Source organism: Pelodiscus sinensis, chromosome 7 (assembly GCF_052426305.1).
Source record: "Pelodiscus sinensis isolate ZL-2025 chromosome 7, ASM5242630v1, whole genome shotgun sequence".
Taxonomy (NCBI): domain Eukaryota; kingdom Metazoa; phylum Chordata; order Testudines; family Trionychidae; genus Pelodiscus; species Pelodiscus sinensis.
In genome coordinates, this window is record NC_143058.1 from 49,851,710 (window position 1) to 49,873,714 (window position 22,005).

The window sequence follows — 22,005 nt, forward strand, 5'->3', positions numbered from 1 at the left end:
TTCCAGTTTCACGCGCAGGGCCAGGTAGGTAGGCAGGCAGAGCTTCAGAGTTTCAATGCATGGAAGAGACGATGGTGTAGAGAGGAGGGGTTTAGATTAGGAACTGGGGAAACTTTTGGGATAAGGGGAGCCTATACAGGAAGGACAGTCATACCAGAGTACAAAATATACTGGAAGGACAGAACAGGTCATACTGAAGGGGGAGTGGAACTATACATATTAGATGACTGCAATTCACCAAGACCTGATGAAATATGTCCTAAAATACTCAAGGGGCTGACTGAGGAGATATCTGTGCTATTAGTGATTAGCTTTAAAAACTCATGGAAGACAAAATAGAGGGAAAATATAGTGCCAGTTTTTTTTTTTAAAGAAATACCAACTACCTAGGGAATTGGTGACAAGTCAGTTTAACTAGTACTGGAAAGATAATGGTCCAAATAATCAAGCAATCAGTTTGAAAACACCTAGTAGATAAGTAACAGTCAGCATGGATTTGTCAGAAATAAATCATGTCTTTGACAAGTAACAAACCTTGTGGATAAGGGGAGAAGCAGTAGATGTGTTATAGCTTAACTTTAATAAGGCTTTTGATACTGTCTTGCATGACCTTCTCATAAACAAACTAAGAAAATATAATCTAGGTGAAGCTATTATAAGGTGGGTGCATAACTGGTTGGAAAACCATTCCCCCAGAATAGTTATTAGAGGTTCACACAGTTAAGCTGAAAGGCTTTATCAAGTGCGGGCCTGCATGGATCAATTCTGGGTCTGCTTCTGTTCAATATACTAATCAATGATTTAGATAAAGGCATAAAGAGTACACTTACAAAGTTTGCAAGTGATATCAAGCAAGGAGGAATTGTAAGTGCTTTGAAGGATAGGATTAAAATTCAAAACAATCTGGTCACACTAGAGGAATGGTTTGAAGTAAATAGGATGAAATTCAATAAAGATAAATGCAAAGTACTGCACTTGGGAAGGAACAATCAGTTGCATATGTACAAAATGGGAAATGACTGCATAGGAAGGAGTCCTGTAAAATTTTCAAGAAGTGTTACACCTTCCAATTCCTCCAAAAATAATTAACTTTTTTAAAAAATTAACAGAAATGTCCAATCCGGTGAATGCAAAACAATCTCACTTTTGGTTTCAGAGGGTATGTCTACGCTACCCCGCTAGTTCGAACTAGCGGGGTAATGTAGGCATACCGCACTTGCAAATGAAGCCTGGGATTTGAATTTCCCGGGCTTCATTTGCATAAGCGGGGAGCCACCATTTTTAAAACCCCGCTGGTTCGAACCCCGTGCCTCGAGGTGTACCGGTAGTTTGGAATAGGAAGCCTAGTCCGAACTACCTAGTTCGAGCCCCGTGTAGCTGCGCTGCACGGGGTTCGAACCAGTGGGGTTTTAAAAATGGCGGCTCCCCGCTTATGCAAATGAAGCCCGGGAAATTCAAATCCCGGGCTTCATTTGCAAGTGCGGTATGCCTACATTACCCTCCTAGTTCAAACTAGGAGGGTAGTGTATACATACTCAGATTTATCATCTCACAGTTTCTTCTATTATCTGCCTTACTAACAACCTTCTCTTTCTGCATTAACAGGGGTTCATTTGAAAAAAACAACAATAACTTGATTGACAGTAATTTAATAATGTAGATCAAGAAAGAGACCAAGTAGAGGCCTTTCTGTAATCAGGAGCCCTGATTAGGTCTGACAATCCAACACTCTCCTGGGGCTGGAAAAAACGGAAAATTAATCCCCTGAGTGCTGATCTTGATATAAACTTCTGCACCCTTTCACAATACCTAAATGCATACTTTAAACATATGCAGGCAGATGAGAGCTTTTCGTAAAAGAAACTATTTTAAATATTTGAATTTAAATGTGGCAGAATAGAAACAGATTCTTTTCTCCCAACTGTAAGGATATTCTAGAACACCAAGGGGGTTCTGCTATAGCAAAGGGCATTTTAATAAAGAGGGAATTCAGAATGGATTTCACTTCCAACGAGTTGTGTGCAGCCCTTCTCCTTGCCTGTACAAAGTCCCATTGACAACCTCAGCATTCGACTGCTAGAATTACTCTGGGCTTCTGGTAATAAATGTCTCTGAGCTGGCATAAAGGTCTGCTCACAAGGATCTCTTTGCACTCAGGGCCTTAGGGTGAAATTTTCGCCCCACCGAAGTCCATGAGAAATTTTGTCATTGACTTCAGTCAGGCCAGGATTTCACCCTTTGTTTATAATCTCAGTTCAAGAAAAAGTGGTTTTGGTAGTTTGTTAATTTTGTAGCTCATGCGGATCATTTTCTTTCAAGGACATACACATATTTAGAATCACATATGTGCTGTTGCTGGTCTGTATTAATTAGGACCTTGTGGAACCTAGTAAATGAAGGATGGGATAGAAGTACCATGTTTGCTAGAATATGCTGTTAAAAGGGCTTTTAAAAAAAGATTTGTAAATCAAGCACTTTTGCCAACAAATATTGTTCCATAGCAAACAAATCATTATGCAGGACAATGTAGCACTTTAAAGACTAACAAGATGGTTTATTAGATGATGAGCTTTCGTGGGCCAGACCCACTTCCTCAGATCAAATAGTGGAAGAAAATAGTCACAACCATATATACCAAAGGATACAATTAAAAAAAAATGAACACATATGAAAAGGACAAATCACATTTCAGAACAGGAGGGGGATGCGGGGGGGGGGGGGGGAAGGAAGGAAGGTAAGTGTCTGTGAATTGATGATATTAGAGGTGGGGAGAGTGGGATGTTTGTGAGTTAATGGTATTAGAGGTGATAATTGGGGAAGCTATCTTGGTAATGGGTAAGATAGCTTGAGTGTTTGTTCATTCCTTTTTGGAGAGTGTCGAATTTTAACATGAATGACAGTTCAGAGGATTCCCTTTCAAGTGCAGATGTAAAAGGTCTTTGTAGCAGAATGCAGGTGGTTAAGTCATTGAGAGAGTGTCCTTTCTGGTTAAAATGGCAAGAAACTGTATTCTCTTTGTGATCTTGTCTGATATCTGTTTTGTGGGCATTAATCCTTTGGCGAAGTGTCTGAGATGCGTGTCCAATGTACATAGCAGACGGACACTTTCGGCACATAATAGCATAGATTATATTTCTGGATGCGCAGGAATATGTGTTCTTGATCTTATAACTCATTTGGTTAGGTCCAATATTGGTATCAGCAGAATGAAGATGTGGACAAAGCTGGCAACGGGGTTTGTTGCAAGGGAAGGTAACAGGGTTGTTATTAGTGTGGTATGTCCTGTGGTTGTTGGTAAGAATCATCTTGAAGTTAGGTGGTTGTCTACTTCAAGACAGACCCAAGAAAACCAACAATAGAACACCACTTGTCATCACCTACAACCCCCAACTTAAACCTGTACAACACATTATCAATAAACTACAGCCTATACTGGAACAGGATACCATACTCCAAGAGGCTCTGGGAGACAGACCCATAGTCTCCTATAGACAACCACCTAACCTCAAGATGATTCTTACCAACAACCACAGGACATACCACACTAATACTATTGAGTTAATAAAGAATTGCTTTACTAAGGCTGTCAGAAATAAATGTGCAAATCCCTGAGGCACAATTTCTTTATGAGTTAGAGTCAACAAGCAAAACAATCATTCCTAACCCAGTCACTGAGGGCAGTCTGGGACAGGGATAATGAGTCTTACTTCACCCACCTTGTCTGTCTATTATTGAGGCACTTAGACAATCAAAACATAATTTTTACTGACAGGCTCTACCCTGCAGCTGTGTGTATGGAGTGTCTCAAGAATCAAGTCTGGAAATGTAAACTCTTAAATTTGTGGAGTACTTGCTTAACTTTATATAAATGATATAGAATTTGCCCTCCAGTTCTCTATTACTATCTTTGTGCTTTTCTAGTCTCTGGTTATTCAGGTGCTGGCAGAAATTAAAGCAGCTGTAGGATTGCTCTAATGCACCAGAGCACTAGCTGCAGTGGGCCTTCCATTAGCTGACAATAGCAACTGCGCAAATGATGGAAATTGTAAGTACTCATGAGAGGAGGTCCTGGCCTGGGAGATGTCTGCAGAGAGCAGGCTGGATAGCAGTCAACTTGGGAGCTGGAGCTGGGGCCTAGAGAATTGAGTTTGAAGGCCTTTGAGCTAGACAGCAACACACCCTCCCTGTTGTGAGCAGGGGCCAGCAGTAGGAGTACACGGAACTGTGGCCTGTAGTAACATTATCTTTTATTGAACCAACTTCTTAGCGAGAGACGCAAGCTTTGGTGCTGCCGAGAGTTCTTCTTCAGCTCTGTGTAGCTCAAAGACTTGTCTCTCTGATCATCAGACTTGTGTTCTCCAGGCCTACCAACTGGGCAAGGGAGCAGCTGGCCCGGGGCCCAGCAATTCAAAAGGGTGCAGGGATCCCATCTGCCGCTGCTACTTGCACAGCATGCTCCCAGCAGCATAAAAGGCTGGTGAAGAGAGGGAGCATGGCATGCAGCAGCCTGAACAGTGCTGAAAGCTGACTCCCCCAACCCTGCTACTTCTACCCAAGAGCCCGCCCCTTCAGGGATCACAGAGTCTACTCCCCTCCGCTATGCCCAGGGGTCCGGCAATTCTGTCAGTCCTCCCCCCCCCCACACCTTCTCTCTCTAGTATCGTGACCAACACAGATAGGCAGCAAGTTTCTGTAAGAGGCAGCAAGTTTCCCTGATCACTTTTCAATGGAAAACTTCCTTTATCAAATAAATATTTTGTTCCCTTACTCCAAAATGAATCTAAATATATTGTACCAAACTTCTGGGCAGTACTGGATTTCTAATTTCTACGTTACATTTGTAGCCAAATTAATCCATTCCCTGTACATGCCCTCCTGCTTGATTACCTATGAACAATCTGGGAACCTGGGCAACTATATGGACAACAGCTCCGTGCATTTTTATTAGAATGTAAAATATTTGCACACTCAGCAAAGTCATATGGAGCCTGGAAAAACTAGTAAGAGTTGGTTTCCATCATTCACTGCTGAGTCTAAATTAAAAAAAAATATCTGTGATTGCTTGTGTGCCGGGGCACCAAATTGAACATCTGAGCTGGATGAAAGTTGTGCTGTACGTTAGATATCTCAGTCTAGCAACAGCCACAGGATCTACTTTATTATAGAAATCCAGGACTGGAGATTTTATGCACAGATTGGACCACATTCAAGCAACTTATAGGAGAGAAGAGCACAGCAGGGATTGTGAATGATAAGTTACACATACTGTCCTTTTCAAAACCCCTGACAATGTACCCAAGCAAGGGAGTTCCTCAGGATAACCATTAAATGTGGCTACATGGTCCCTAGCAGAGGCAATGTATAGACTCACCGAGCAGGGACATAAGAATAAAGACCCCACTACAGCTCTTTTCGTATTCCCTTTCACGTGGACTTGCTTTATTTCCAGAACACAAACTTTAAGCCACAACAAATCAACTCGAACTACATGTGGCCTTTCCAGCTTGAGCCAGTTGGTTGGACACCTTTTCCCAGGGGAGTCCTGCCTGATATTATGAATGCTAAGAAATGCTAAGAAACCCCCTTGGGTCTCTCCAATCTGCTGCTTTTGCTGAAGAGGCAAGAACTTTATATTCATGCTTGCTCCTGCTCATGAGCCTGTGGCTACAGTTCTCCCTTTTAAAGGTCCCAAGGGCTATAACATGGGGGGGAGGAGGCGGATTTTCTGAAGTACCTCGAGACCCTGTGCCATACTACAGTAGGACATTGTGATCCTTAGATAGCTGCACTTTGAACCAATATCTTTCCCACCCTGTGGTTGCTCTAATTTAACATTTCTCAAGTGGTGGGTCACAAAGAGCAATTGAGGTCGGGGAGGTGTCGTGAAATATTGAAAATTTCATTACAATCTAATCAAAGAAAATCTTTCTCCCCCAATCCCTGTACAGAATCACATTCTCTGCCAACCTCTCAAAATATGCATTCAAATAAATTAGATCATCTTATCCTCATTTTGATTGATACTATGTGTGTCTCACTTTTACATTGACTGTAAGGAGGTCATTTTTTTTTAACTTCACATAAGGGATCACCAACTTGAAAAGGTCAAGGTCTAATTTATCCTGGGACCAAAATAATCACTCATCTGTTCAAGAATCCTGTTTTAATACCTTCAAAGGTATACTAAATCCTTTTTCAGCAGAACCACATATCCAGCATTGGCCACTTATAAATCACCAATCTAGTTACCTGCATCAATTATCTATCAGAATCCAACTGGAGCTGGAATCCCAAGTGTCTGGGATTGAGCAAGTGTATTTATAGCTGCTTTGCAATACAGCAGTTTAATGGTCCTCTCTCTTAAAGGGGACTCATTAAGGATTTTTTTAAAACTAGTGCTTATGCCCTTTCTGCTTCACTTCCTGGTGCATAATGAGTGCCTGAAATGTTGAGGTGTCAAAAATAAAGTTTTAAATTGGGGACTAAAAACCCTCCTCTCACAGGTGTTCAGTTCTCATTCTCTTACGCCTTGGAACATCACCATTTCATTACCAATCCATTAATCTTCCAGCCTCAACCACCTCAATTTCTAAAGTTGAAAAAATAATCTGTGGGGGAGCCTTCACCCTTCACCTTTCATAGACATCATAAACACACAAAAGGGTACCAGTCCACTTTATTTTCATTGCAGGACATCTTTAAACACGAGGGCTTTAGAATCTTCTGACAAAAGCCCAAGTTCATAGGCATCTATTGTCCTCAACAACAGCTAACACAGATTAGTATCTGTAACCCCATATGTGGCTTCTTACTTAGCTCAGATAGTTCAGTACAGTTATTAGGTTTATATTTCCCCCCACTTTTGCTACAACACTCTAGGTGCTAATAATGGAAGTGCAGGGAATACAGCTTTACTATATATATTTAATACTTTTATTTAAGAAATTTTAACAACTTTACAAATCCGTGCTATGAAAATATCAGAATCAAAACAATCAGCACAACCGTTAACATTTGTTTAGAGAGCTATTATGCAGGAATATAGTCATCAGATATTTCTAGTTAATGTGATACCATATTACATCATGAGCATCATTATAATACATATGTCTTTTCTAATGATTTTATTCAATTGAGTAAAATCTCTATGTACACATTTAACTGATCAGGTATGTCAATCAAATGTTAACATTAAAAAAATTGGATAGGTGGGCTGGGTTTTATTGCAGGTGAATGCACTTTTGTCTGAGTTCTGCATAAAACGTAACCAAATATCTAAGTATCTGACTGATCTCTGGTTTGCAGGATATGTAATTGCTGTGTTAATTTTTCCATAAACACAGCTTTCCATATTTTTTTGAACCATCCCTCAATGGTTGGAGTATTTTTCCTTTTTCCAATGAGAGTCTACCAATTGCCAAACAATTACTACCAGATGAGAAATTTATTCTTCATTTCCTTTTGTGTGACCATTTATATCAGGAGACCCCAAGAGGATAGCCAAAATATCATTTGGTAATAAATATCCAATAGTTTGTGATATTTGATTACAAATTGCATCCTAATATTCTCTAATGACTGGACATGTCTACGATGTATGTATGAAATCTCCTGTTTACCAGTTTCTTCAACATTTACCCCCATTCAATCTTTATTTAATTTTAACCTCGCTGGTCTGAAGTACAATTGAACAGTATTTTAGAGATATTTTCTTTTATTGTGCTACAGATTGAGGTTGCCAATCCTCTTTTTCAGATCAAAACCCATTTGTTTATTCACATCCTCTTTCCTATATGTCATATATAGACACTTTTTTTTGTTAGAAAAACTTTCTGCAAGTATTGAGACAAGTTAGGTGATTTTTTGTGTGTGTTTCCTAATTGATCATGTACCATTGCTTCTATTAAAGTTAACCTGTTTTATAAAGAAAACTATAACATGTGCCTGACTTGATAGTATTGATACCAGGAGAGAGAAGGCCAGTTAAAATTAGTTTTTATTGCAAAGAAAAACAGTTTCTTTACTGGCCCACTATGTGTAATCCAAGGTTCTGCTAATCTTTGAAGCTCTTTGGTTCACAATTTACATTATTTGCAATGGATGTCATCAGTGAGGCTAAAGAACTGTTATCTCTAGTTCTATTCCAAACCCAAACCCATAAAGCAGCCTTTACTAAAGAATGTGTGCACATTTCTGGCAGGCTTAATTTTTTTTTAATTAATTTATGGCAGCCTAGCATTATTTACACTGGCAGTTTTCTTGCTCAATAAAGACCCACGGTTCATCCTCCCACACCCACCACTACTTTGAGCTAGCTGGCATGATAGCACCATAAAATATCTGGAAATTAATCCACCCTGTTGAATGGGTCTGTACAAAGTATTTGTGCTCACTCTTTGCCTTTTCTAATTCCATATACATTCTAACAGAAGCTTCTGTATTCTTGCTAGGGTTTCATCTGAGATAATCACAGAATGATTGTGAAATAAGGAGAGTATTGGCAGAATATTCATTATGACTGAGTTTGATTTTCCCATCCAAGAAAGAGGAGGTTATTCACCTTTAGCAGTAACTGATGTTTTTCAAGATGAGCATCTCTGTGGGTGCTCCACAGTAGATGTCGGTACTTCCCAGCCCCACAGATCAGACCCTTTAAAGTAGTGCCTACGGGGGCCATGTATAATAAAAAGAGTCTCCGAAGTAGAGGGGAGGAAGGAAGGGCAGTGCAGCACCCACAGGGATGCTTATCTCAAAGAATGTCAGTTATTGCTAAAGTTGAGTAACCTCCTCTTCGAGAGAGAGAGAGATGGCCCTGAGTGTGCTCCACAGAAGGTGACTGAAAAGCAATAGGTCATAAGGAGGTAGGAACTTCAGATCTGGCAGGTAAACAGTGGACAACACTGCTTTGGTGACCTTAGTTGAAGGAAGAGGTCCATGAGAAAGTGTGTAGAAAGCTTCACAAAAGTTTGATCAGAAGCCTGTGTGGCTGCAGTGCATATGTCTTGGAAAGGGATCTGAGGAGGTAAGCTATGGAGGTGGCCATGGATCTGATGGAATAGGTCCTGATGGAGGTAGGTGGAGTAGGGTGATTGTGCTGGTAGCATAAGGTTATGTAATCCAAAATCCAGTGAGACTGTCTTTGGGAAGATACGATGGATATGGATAGCCTGGACAAAGTCCTACAGGACCAAGTTCTATGAATGTAAAATGAAAGAGCACGAGGCTTAGGGGAAAAACGGATAAGTGAATGGTCTGGTTTATGTGGAAGGAAGAATGGATCTTGGGGAGGAATTTTGGGTGGGCACGTAGTGTGACTTTATCTTTAAAAAAAAGATTATGTATGGAGGATCCGCCCTCAGAACTGCCATTTCTCCCATTCATCTGGCAGATGTGATTGCAACCAAAAATGCTGTCTTCATAGAAAGGTGCAAGTGGCCATTGGCTCAAAAGGGAGTTTGGTGAGTGCACTGAAGACCAGGTGAAGATCCCATGGCTCGCTTGTGGGTGTTATGTTAGGGTATAACAACCGGAGGCTCTTGAGGAACCACTTCCTATTCCGGTGCGCAAATATTGTGCTATCATCTAATAGCATGGGGCTATTAGAATGACTCTGGCTTTGTCCCTCCTTATCCTGAGTATTGTGCAGAGAAGGAGGGAAATGGGAGGGAATACATAAGAGAGTCAGTGGTCCCATTTCATGGTGAGAGCACCTCCGAGGGAGCCTTTGCCTATGCCTGCCCTGGAGCAGTGTAGGAGGCATTTCTTGTTGGGTCTATTAGAGGGTGATCCCAGTGGAAGAAGATCATGTCTAGAATACTGTGAGTTATCTTCCACTTGTGCTATTGGGGCAGTGATCTGCTTAGTGCATCGGTTGTGGTGTTCAGTGCAGCTGGTAGATAACAAGCGCTGAGGGTGTTGTGGGAAAGGCACCAGTTCCATAATGTAATAGCTTCTGTACAGAGGGCATGGAATCAGGTGCCCCCTTGTCTATTTATGTAAAACACACCGGTCACATTGTCAGTGTATATCTTGACATGCTTGTGTGCTATTGCCGGAAGGAAGTGTAAGCAAGCTAGTCGGATGGCTCTTAGATCCAGTACGTTATTGTGGAGCTACTTTTCTTTTGAGGGCCTGTGTTGTTAAACTTCCCATGTATGTCCCCCAGCCCATGAGGGAGGCGTCTGTTGTAATGGTGGTAGAGGGCTCTGGTGGTTGGAACTAAATTCCTGAACATAGGTTCTGTACTTTGTCCACCCCAGTAGTGCATTTTTACTGTGGTTGGGATGGAGAAAGACCTGGTGAAGAAATGGTAGTGTGGTCTGTAGATCATACTGAGCCAGCCTTGTAGGCACCTCATGAATAGACATGCAGTGGGGACCACTAGGTTGCACAGTCATGTGGCCAAGCAGCTGAAGGCAATCATGTGCTGAAGCCTGTGGCATAAGGTGGAGCTTGTGAGCCAGGTCCCTGATCTTTTTGAACATTTTGATGAGCAAGGAAGTTATCACCACCATTGAGTCAAGTTGATCCCCTTTGAACTGTATGGTCTATATGGGTATGTCTACACTACCACCCTAGTTCGAACTAGGGTGGTAATGTAGGCAACCGGAGTTGCAAATGAAGCCCGGGAATTGAATTTCCTGGGCTTCATTTGCATAAAGCCGGGCGCCGCCATTTTTAAATGTCCGCTAGTGCGGACTCCGTGCCGCGCGGCTACACGCGGCACGGACTAGGTAGTTTGGACTAGGCTTCCTAGTCCGAACTACCGTTACGCCTCGTGAAACGGTATAGTTGTTGAAGTCATATTTACCAAGGAGTACAGCATAATTGGCGACTCTACACTGAAGGGTGGAACGAGGCGTACAGATAGTTCGGAATAGGAAGCCTAGTCCGAACTATCTAGTTCGTGCCGCATGTAGCCGCGGGCACGGAGTCCGCACTAGCAGACATTTAAAACTGGTGGCGCCCGGCAACATGCAAATGAAGCCCGGGAAATTCAAATCCCGGGCTTCATTTGCAAGTTTGTATGACTACATTAACCACCCTAGTTTGAAGTAGTGTAGACATACCCTAGTGTAGACATACCCTAAGGTGCCACAGGGCTACTTGTTGTTTTTAATTAATCTAGTTTGAACTGAATTTATATAAGGTGGGAGTTTATTTGGCTCGTTTGTATTTTTGCTAAAATCTTTATGTCATTGTTCAACAAAAATATAGGCCTATAGAAACTGCTTAAAGTAAAATCTTTTCCAGCATTAGGGAGAAAAACAATAGCGTTTTTCAGAAGTTCCTCCCCTGTTAGCAGGGCACTAAAGTAACCTCTCAAATGATTCACTAATTCCTAAGCAGAAAAACCATCAGGTACTGGAGTTTTGCCACTTTTCATACTTGCTATTGCCTTTAGAATTTCATCTTCTGTTGTTTCTTTATCTAAAAATATTTTAAATAAATTAAATTTTTTTTTGGCAATTTTCCTTACCTTTGGAAAGCCTGCTACTTCCAGATATTTTTGAATAACTTCAGAGCTTGGTGCATCTAAGGTATGAAAGTTTTTATAACAAGCAGCAAAAGTGGCATATATTTTATTAGGGTGTATAACTGACTTTGCTGATTGTTCTTAATTGATGGAGTAAAACATTCCTCTTGAATCCCTTTAATCTTAGCTAATAGCCTATCACTTGTATTTCTTTTTCATTAGATATCTACTTTTAATACCTAAGGGCTTTTTTCAGCACTATTATTAGAGTGTTTGCAAAGCAAGCATTCTGAAGACTTTAGTCTGAGTGCTGTTAATATTAAATGTAGTTCTTTCTATTCTTGCTTTAGCTGAAGTCATCCACACTCACATGTATCTGAACATTATACCTACTCTGTAGATTTCATTGAATCTATTACATTTCCTTTATTTACAAACTTGTGTTGGTAATTGGGACATAATCTCTCAGGGTACGTCTACACTACAGCGCTAGTTCGAACTAACTTAGTTCGAATTAGTTAATTCGAACTAAGCTAGTTCGAACTAGCGCATCTAGAACTAAAAACTAGTTCGAACTAGCGTTTTGCTAGTTCGAACTAGCGCGTCCACACTGATTGGACGCAGGGGGGCATTTAAGGGCAGCTGAAACCGGTTCTGGCAGGGCATCAGGTCAGCAGTTGCTTTGTGTGGCTGCTGTCTGAGGCTATCTGAGGCTCGTGCTTAAAGGGACCCCCCCTGGACAGCCGGTTCTCAGCTTTTCCTGCTTGCTTGCCAACCTCGCCGAGGGACAGCAAAGCGTCGGTCTCTGTGCCCGTCTGTGTCGGTGCTTCCCTTCGGGGGGGCCGCCGCAGGTGGCAACATGGAGCCACGGCTCGCCCTGCACCTTCTGGTGCACGTTCTGGACTTGCTGCTGCAAGCCTGCCAGCAATGGCTCGAGGCTGCCTGGCACCACCTGGGGAACGTCAGCCCCCTGCCTCTCCGCCTGGCCGCCCTGGGGGCCGTGGAGGAGCCGCGGCGGCGCCCTGGCACCGGCGTGCCCCGCCGCATCTGGCGTCTGGACACCAGCAGCGACTGGTGGGACCGCATCGTCCTGGAGCGCTGGGACGACCGACAGTGGACCCAGAACTTTAGGATGAGGAGGGACACCTTCCTGGAGCTCTGCGAGTGGCTCGCCCCTGCCCTGCAAAGAAGGGACACTCGCATGAGGCCCGCCATCCCCCTCCAGAAGCGGGTGGCCATCGCCCTCTGGAAGCTCTCCACGCCGGACAGCTACCGATCCGTCGGGAACCAGTTCGGCGTGGGGAGATCCACTGTCGGAGCAGTGCTCATGCAAGTACGGCGCTCGTCGGCCACCGAGCCGGGGGGCAGGGGGGCTGCGAGGAGGGGATGGGCCGCCCCAGGGACAAGGGGGGGGCGGGAGGAGGCGAAAGCGCCCCGCACCGGAGGGGTCGGGCTGTCCCGGCCGTACTACACGCCGCCAGGGGGGTTGCTTCCGGGAGTGGGGCGCGGGGCACTGCCAGGGCACGCACGCTCCCAGCCACCCGGGCGCCCCACTGATTGACGCTTTGCTGTGTCTCTCTCCGCAGGTGGTCAAGGCCATCAACCGGGTGCTGCTCCGCAGGGTGGTCCGCCTCGCCGACCCGGATGCCGTCATCCGGGGATTCGGCGCCCTCGGCTTCCCCAACTGCGGGGGGGCCATCGACGGGACGCACATCCCCATCCGTGCCCCGGAACACCAGGCGTCCCGGTACGTGAACCGCAAGGGGTACTTCTCCGTCATCCTGCAGGCCGTATGTGACCACCGGGGACAGTTGACGGACATAAATGTGGGCTGGTCCGGCAAAGCACACGACGCCCGGGTGTACCGGAACTCCTCCGTGTGCCAGCGGCTGCAGGACGGGACCTTCTTCCCCGACCGCCACATCAGGGTCGGGGACGTGGACATGCCCGTCTGCCTGGTGGGGGATGCCGCCTACCCACTGCAGCCCTGGCTCATGAAGCCCTACACGGGACACCTCAATCCCTCCCGCCAGGCCTTCAATAACAGGCTGAGCAGGGCCCGCATCGTGGTGGAGGGGGCCTTCGGGCGACTGAAAGCCCGCTTTCGATGCCTCCTCACCCGTCTGGACCTGGCCGAGCACAACATCCCTCCCGTGGTGGCGGCATGTTGTGTGCTCCACAATTTGTGTGAGCGGAAGGGGGAGGCTTTCTTGCCAGCCTGGATGGCTGAGGCTGACCGCATGGCTGGACACTACGGTCAGCCCCGCACCGCCGCCGTCCGGGAAGCCCAGCGGGGGGCCATCCGGATCCGGGAAGCCCTGCGGGAGAGCTTCCAGGTGGAGGAGGAGGAGGACTGACCTCTCCCTGCATGCCCCACCGGGGCCTTCTTCCACCCTACCCCCCCCCCTTCCCCTTTCCCCTCCCTAGCTACTGTACAATAAAGACACCTGTTTTTCAAACAAAAACGTCTGTTTATTTCAGAGAACTGGGGTGGGGGAGGGAGGAATGAAGGTGGGAGAAGGGAGGGGGAAACCTGGGACGAGGGAGCTGGGAGGGGAGGGGAGGGAAGGGAGGAAGGGAAAGGAAAGCTCAGGGGTGGGAGTCTGGGTGCCTCTCCCGTCTCGCCACACTGCGGGTCCGGGGGCGTCGGTGGGGAATGGTTGTGGAGGGGGGGGCAGAGAGGACAGGGGGTGTGGAGGAAGCAGGAGCGGAAGCAGGAGGAGCAGGAGGAGCAGGAGGAGCAAGAGGGGGAGCAGGGGGAGCAAGAGGGGGAGCAAGAGGGGGAGCAGGAGGAGCAAGAGGGGGAGCAAGAGGGGGAGCAGGAGGAGCAAGAGGGGGAGCAAGAGGGGGAGCAGGGGGAGCAAGAGGGGGAGCAAGAGGGGGAGCAGGGGGAGCAAGAGGGGGAGCAGGGGGAGGAGGAAATGGGAAGCGGTCTAGCAGGCTCTGGAGGTGGCCTCGCAGGGCACGGCCCTGCTCCTCCAGGGCCTCCAGACTCCTCTGGCGCAGCCTGAGGTCCTCCTGGACCCAGTGGTCCTGGAGACGGAGCTGTCGGTCCAGGAACCGGAGATGCCGCCTCTGGTAGTCCTCCTGGTTCCTGGCTGTCCTGCTTGCCCGGGCGCGGGCGGCTGCTGCAGGCGGTGTGGTGCGCCCTGCAGTCCCCGGTGCTGCAGCTGTGGTGCAAGAAGACCAGCGGTCAATTACCCCAGGGGCCCAGGTGTGTGAAACCCAGCTCCCCTCTGCAAGGCCAGGGCCCCTGCAGGATCCCCAGCTGCTGCTCCGTGGTGGGCAAGGCCCAGGCGCACGGTCCCGGGGCTCCCTCTCGCCCCAGCCCCCCGTACACATAAGGGGAACACGAGGGTACTCACAGGTGGACGCCTCCCCGGCCTCTGATGATGCAGGCGAGCGGCTCTGTGGGGTGCCTCGGGGGTCCCGGGTCCTGGGAAGGCTGGCAGCAGGCTCCTGGCTCTCAGAGCCCTCTTGCTCCTCCTCGGTGTCCAGGAGCGGTCCCTCTGCCCCGGGGTCAATCACGTCCCGGGGGGCAGGGACGGCATGAGGCCCCAGGATGCGGTCCAGGGCATGGAAGTGGGGGCAGGCCTCCGGGTCAGCCCCTGGCAGGCAGGCCCGGGAGTAGGACTGCCGCAAGTCTTTAATCTTGCAGCGCACCTGCTCCCGGCTGCGCTGGTGGCCCCTGGCGGCCAGGCTGGCAGCCATGCGTCCATAGACGGCCGCGTTCCGGTGGCTAGTGCGGAGATCGTGGACATTTGAGGCTTCCCCCCAAACCTCGATGAGGTCCACGATCTCCGCACTTGACCAGGCGGGCGCCCGCCTTGTGCGCCCCCGGGCAGGCTCCCGGGAGCCGCCAGGCTGGTCGTGGGGAGCAGTGGAGGGCTGGGAGCCCTCGGATGGCTGGCTCATGGTGTGGCAGGTGCAGGCTGTGCAGGCACGGGTGCTGGCAGCCTTGCAACTGGCACAAAGTGAGTAGCCAGCCCGTGGCCCTTTAAGGGCTCCGGGGCCGGGAGGGGGGCAATAGAGTTTCCCTGGTGTTGGCCAGAGTGGCCACCAGGGAAACCTGGGAAGCCTTAGCCTCCCACTAGTTCGAACTAAAGGGCTACACAGCCCTTAGTTCGAACTAGCTAGTTCGAACTAGGCGTTAGTCCTCGTAAAATGAGGTTTACCTAGTTCGAACTAAGCGCTCCGTTAGTTCGAATTAAGTTCGAACTAACGGAGCGCTAGTGTAGCGCATAGGAAAGTTAGTTCGAACTAACGTCCGTTAGTTCGAACTAACTTTCTAGTGTAGACATACCCTCAAGGAGTTAAAAGAATCATGATGCACATTCTTTTTTGTAGGAGACTATTATGTGAAGAATCACATAATATGAATGAAAACTGGATTTTGTTAAATGAGGTGGACCTCAGCTGCAGTCCATCTAATCTATGTGAAAAAAACTTAAAAAACAACAAATAGTCTAGTTGCACCTTAAAGACTAACAAAACATGTAGATGGTATCATCAGCTTTCGTGGGCACAATCCACTTCTTCAGATGACTGGAGTATTGAAAGTCCAGATCAAAGGGACTGGCTCGAAAACTACCTTCCACATCCTAAAGACTTAACCAACCAACCAAACAATGGAGGTGCCAATTGCTCCTATCAGCCTCTTGTAACTTGAACAATCTATTCACTGTCTTTTTCCCCCTTTTTTCCTTCTTCCTCCTCCCCCTCCCCTTATTTATTCTTGAATCTGGACCTTCAAAACTCCTGTCATCTGAAGAAGCAGGTTGTGCCTACGAAAGCTAATGATACCATCTACATGGCTTTTTAGTCTAGTAGCACCTTAAAGACTATTTGTTGTTTGTTAAGTTTTTCTAGTTACAGACTAACTTGGCTACCCCTCTGAAGCTTTTAATCTATGTGACTTCAGCTGTGCAAATAGCACAGCTGAAGTCAATGTTTTTACTGTAGCGTCTCGTGTGTGGTAAGGTCAGCGGGGGTTGCTCTCCAATCGGTGCTGGCTACTCTTCTTATCCTGGTGGAGAACCAACAGCAGTGGGAGAGTGCTCAGAGATCAATTTATCAAATCTAAGGATATATGATAAATCAACAGCCATTGGATCGATCATCGCAGCGTTGATCCCTGGCATAGTCAAGAAAGCACCCACACTTTCTGAGACCTCCCATCTCATAGGATCTCCAAGCACAGACTCTATTCCAAGCCTGAATGTCTACACTGAAATTTTATAGCCAGCAGTTTAGGACCACTGAGCCTAAGTTACTTGACTTGTATCAGTTATGTCTTTTCTTGCATTCAGACATATCTAGAGAGTAATTAAGCTCATGCATCTGTACTTATAGGGCCAAGGCCTTGGGTTATAATTAATTAATTCATGTGACTTGTGTGGAATTTTGTGGAATTTTGAAAAGATGAATTCTTGTCTGAGTGTATTCTGTGAATCAGTTATAGTATAAAAATATGTCAATAATATTTATAGAGTAAACATTTTAAAATATCTACTTATTACTTGTTTTAACAGGTTGGTATGGAAACTTTTTATCCAAGATAGAATCCAATGCAGTCCATCAATATCCATCCTTTGCCAGATAGTATTATGAATGGAATGATTCTTGAAAGAAATACTGTAAATATTTCCACAAATGAGACATCCATATTATATCCACTAATTTTATCTTAGGGACATAAAACAAATAGCTCAGATATCAGATCACTGCACACAACAACAAGGTGCACTCACTCTGGGTTTTAGCACACGACTGAAAATTGCATTACTGATTGTCTCCAAGGATCTATCTTGGCAGTTTAGAGACATATTTTATGACAGCCTGTCACAAGGCGAAGTGGAGATGTTCACTGAAGAGAGAGCAACATTAGCATCTCATTTTTAAAAGCTGGTGCCTTTAATCAGGACGAGCTCTTGAAAACACATGAACAATGTGGTGTCACAAAAGAATGAAGAAAATGCAATCAAAGAGGATTTTTAAGGGTGATTTTTATAAACAAAGCTCTGTGGGACAGATGCAGGAGGAAATGTTTTTAAGCATTATCAGTGCAACAATCTGTACACCCAATATTTTAAAATGTAGCTGTACCATTTTAATGTACTTAAGAGGTTCCTTTTCTAATTTAATTTTTATATTTTAAACTGCTCTCAAGAGCTGCTTAGGTGATAAAGGTATTGCAAAATGCATGTTCATATGTACCATGGCCTCACTGCCTTGTGGTCACTGTTATTTATGGGACAAAGTCTCTGCTGTATGCGACCTCTCAACTCCCAGGCTGAAATTCACAACAGGCTGTTCAGCTGTTCAGGAAATGTTGTTCAATGATTTCGTAAATTTATACCCTCATGTGTATTCGCTCATTGGCATTAGACAGGTTAGACCCTACTAACCTTAGTACATCTGAGGTGCGTCTACCAGCACCCTAAACTCAAAATAATATATGCAATTTGTGCTATGCAAATTGCATATCTTATTTCTAATCTATTTCAAAATAGCTTATTTTGAAATTTGGTGCATCTATGCAGTGCCAAATTTTGAAATAATGTACTATTTTGGGCAATCCCTTATCCTTCATGCAACAAGGTTTACCAGGATGGCAAAATAGCAAGCCCGTTATTTAAAAAAAATGGGTGGCCTGTGTAGACCGGGGGTAGCTATTTCGGGATACCTCTTGTATCTCGAAATAGCCATACAGTGTAGATGTACCTCTGGAGACACACTGAGAGTATCCATTGTGCCTTGTGCTTGTTCCTATAAATCCCATTGCCAATCAGAGTAACTGGAGGTGGTGGTCTTTCTCTTTGAATGGGCCAATTTTGCTCTCTCTCTCTCTCTGTGTGGCTGCTTAGCATGGAAGACCCTCCCAGGAACTAGCAACTTCAGAGGCTGATATAGAAAGGTTATGGTTCAGCATTGCATCAGGCACCAGCTGTACTTTACACCTGCTCTCCTCCTATCAAAAGTGAGAATAAAGTCCTTTGCCTATGTTAACTTTCTTTTATGGCACTAATAATTCCCAATGAAAATCACAGAACAAATGATGTCATATTTCTTATATATAATTTAAGAAAAAATGGATCTCTCACCCCCAAAAGTGTCAGTCATAAGATTTTCACTTCAAACATTTGATGAAGCAAGCCTCAATTTTTATAATATTCAGAAGTTAAATACTCAAGGCACCCAGAACAACAAATGAAAATTCATCTAAGCAAAATGAATGACAGCACACTTATTGCAATATATTTTATAGTTCCCAGCAGTGAGACAATAGCTAAATCATCATACCCTCCCACATAGAAAAACCTCTTGGATGGGAGACATAAATATAATTTCCCATGGCTTTGAAGTGGCAGAAAACAATGAGAAGTTCTTTATTTTAAAAATGCCTGGTCTTCTGTGAAAATAATCTATTTCTCTATGCTGTGTTCCAGGAGCCTTCTCTTATGTCAGCAGTAACATGATGCATCTCGGTCCAGGGATCAATGCATCACTGGTCTATGCATTGGAAGATCTGATTCTAAACCCAGCTTTGTCTCTGACTCATTTGGTAGCCTCGGGCAAGTCACTTCACCTCTCCATGCATCAGGTTTTCCCATCTGTGAGATGAAAGTCTGCTTAAACTTGGTAAAGTGCTCTGAGATCTATGGATAAAAAGAATGCTAAGTACTAAATGATACTGCTTTTCTCTTCATAGCCAAACTACTGTGGCTATTGGCCATACTTGGTGTCCCTGTGCCCTTTGGGAGAAGTAGTTGGCACAGAAATGTATGCTAACATGTTAGTGAACCCAGTTATGTCAGGGATGTAAACAAAACGCAAGCCAACTAACACTAAGTCCCTCCCATTGCTGTCTACATTGAAGCACTCTAGCTGCAGCACTGCAGGGCTATGTCTAGACTGGCATGATTTTCCGCAAATGCTTTTAACGGAAAAGTTTTCCATTAAAAGCATTTGCGGAAAAGAGCGTCTAGATTGGCACGGACGCTTTTCCGCAAAAGCACTTTTTGCAGAAAAGCGTCCGTGCCAATCTAGACGCGCTTTTGCACCAAAAAAAATCTGAGCTGTCTACACTGGCCCTTTTGCACAAAAGCTTTTGCGCAAAAGGACTTTTGCCCGAACAGGAGCAGCATAGTATTTCTGCAAGAAGCACTGATTTCAGACAGTAGGAAGTCAGTGTTCTTGCGGAAATTCAAGCGGCCAATGTAGACAGCTGGCAAGTTTTTCCTGCTTTTGCGGAAAAACTTGCCTGTCTAGATGCAGCCCAGTTGTGCTGCTATAGCAATTTAAATGTACAAACATAGCCAGAAACAAGCAGAATTAATGTCTCCAATTACTTATTGGGGACAGCTCACTGGTTTTCCACTTACAGAACTGCTCCAACTGTATACACTGAAATGGTTAACAGGTGAGGTGCCAGTAGATGGTGCTTAAGAACGTGTAGCACAGTACTTGCATTTTGTAGGACAAATAAAGCTTCTTATATATAGCAAATCTCTTCCTCTGTGTAAGTTTTACATCAGCTCTCAACAGCTGTTTCCAATTGCCTGATCCTGTCTTTGCCAGCCCCAAGCACTCAGGATGGCCTCTTACTCCAGAAACCTGTGGACTCATAATTGAGCTGTGTTTGTGTAAAGCAGCATCCAAAGGCTTTGGGCTAGGAGTGGATAATGTTTCTTAGGATCGGATGCAAGTCCTATTAAAGTCAATGAAAAGACTCACATTGATTTCAGAAGGAATTGGATCAGGCCCCTATCAGCCTAGCAGCTCAGTGTTCATTCCGCTTTCATTCCCCGGTGCAGTGAAAGACAGGTTATGAAGCTTATACATGTGGTCAACATACAGAATTTTTTTTCCAATTAAGAAAACTCTGTGGTCACTGTATTAGCCAATACATGTCTCGGTGCATATAATTTTGTCATACAGGGCATGTAAGCAATAGCAGGTATAAGGCTGTTACCAAATAAATCCCATCCAGATATAAAAATTTTGGCTGGGTCTCACAGGGGTCACAGTACTAGTGTATTGATTCAAACAAGTACTCAGCTTGCTACAAGTTTTATTTATCTACTAGAAGATGTACCCAGCACTGCCTAGGTCCTTCAGGGCAGGGGGCTGGTGGTGTGTGTGTGTGTGTGTGTGTGTGTGTGTGCGCGCGCTAGAGGCAGGGTGTGTGGGGGGGGTGTTGAGGAGAGGCTCAGGGCAGGGGGCTGGGATGGGGGATGCAAGAGTAAAGGTTGGGGGTGAGGGACTCAGGGTGGGGAGTCCAATCTGATGGGGCTTTCTCTTCCCCACAGCCAGAAGGGGCCTCCCCCCCATCCCTCTGGCCAGAAGGGGCCCTCCCCCCAGGCTGACAGGAGCCTTTTGCACACATCCCCACTGTCAGGAGCCTTTCCCCCTCTGGCAGGGGCTTTCCCACCTCACCCCAGGTGTGGCAGGGCTGTCTCCCGCAGGGCTGTCTCTCTCACCCCCTCTGGCACTGCAGCCAAGAGCTGGAAAGAAGGGTTTGAGGCAGGTGGGCTATTTATTTGGTGTGGTAATAAGCAAGATGGCAAGCTGCCCCCAGTGGTCACTTTGCAGTATAGCTTTCCCTTGGGCTCACTCCCCTCCCCCCCCCCCCCCCAGTGGCCACTGTGAATATTGTATCCCTCCTCTCTGTTCCCTACCTTTCTGTATTATAGAAAACAGTTCCATTCCAGGGACTTCCTATTTTCCTGGCACAACCAAACCCTGACCTTTAAGTTAAGAGAAGAGGAAGCTGCATACCAATTTGGTGGCCTTAGCTCTTATCATTTAGGAGGAGTTTGTGAACAAACGGACTTACAGACACACAGAGAGACGGACTCTCAGACAGACAGACACACTCTAAAACATATATATAGAGAGAGAGAGATTTATTTCTGACACTCCACTTTCCAAGATTTTTCCACTTTTAGCCTATGAAATCAATCATTTACATTTAGGCTCTTTGGGTGGCAGGGATGAGAAAATAAATTAGAACCTCTCACATACATATATTGTCACTCAGGCTGCATAAATATTTACACAATTTCATCTGTACCTGTGCTAACTCAGACTATTTTTTTTGTTTTGTTTTATCAGTAAGAAGAAAATTGATCATCATTTCAGTTTAAGACACATTTGCAAAGCTGAAAAGTAGTGAAAAATTCACAAGAACCTTTGTACCTACTTCTCACCTGCTCTTTACTTTGGTATCTTCTCTTGCCTCTTTTTTATAATATAGCTACAGATAATATAAAGCTCCTGTGCCCACTTCCCGTAGGTAGGCACAGGAGCTTTAGATAAGGCCCAACTAAGCTCCCAAACATCTGGATGCTTATCTGAATGAAACCTTATCTGAATGAGACTTGCCCATTATTTGTCTTCAGTGTATATGATATTGTGCCCTAAAATACATCTTTATGAAAACAAACGGAAAGACCCTTTTTGATTCCCAACACCAGGGGCCAACTTATTCCTTGGTGTTTACCCCATCTAACTCATTAATTTTATCC

General features: G+C 45.3%; 1 long non-coding RNA gene across 1 annotated transcript; it reads left to right on the forward strand.

Moving 5' to 3' along the window:
- The first annotated feature begins 1,998 nt into the window (after positions 1–1,998).
- On the forward strand, positions 1,999–21,745 carry LOC142830307 (uncharacterized). The gene is made up of 3 exons (XR_012905469.2): positions 1,999–2,098; positions 18,925–19,117; positions 21,593–21,745. It is a non-coding gene; the product is annotated as an uncharacterized LOC142830307 (long non-coding RNA).
- Positions 21,746–22,005: the final 260 nt, after the last annotated feature.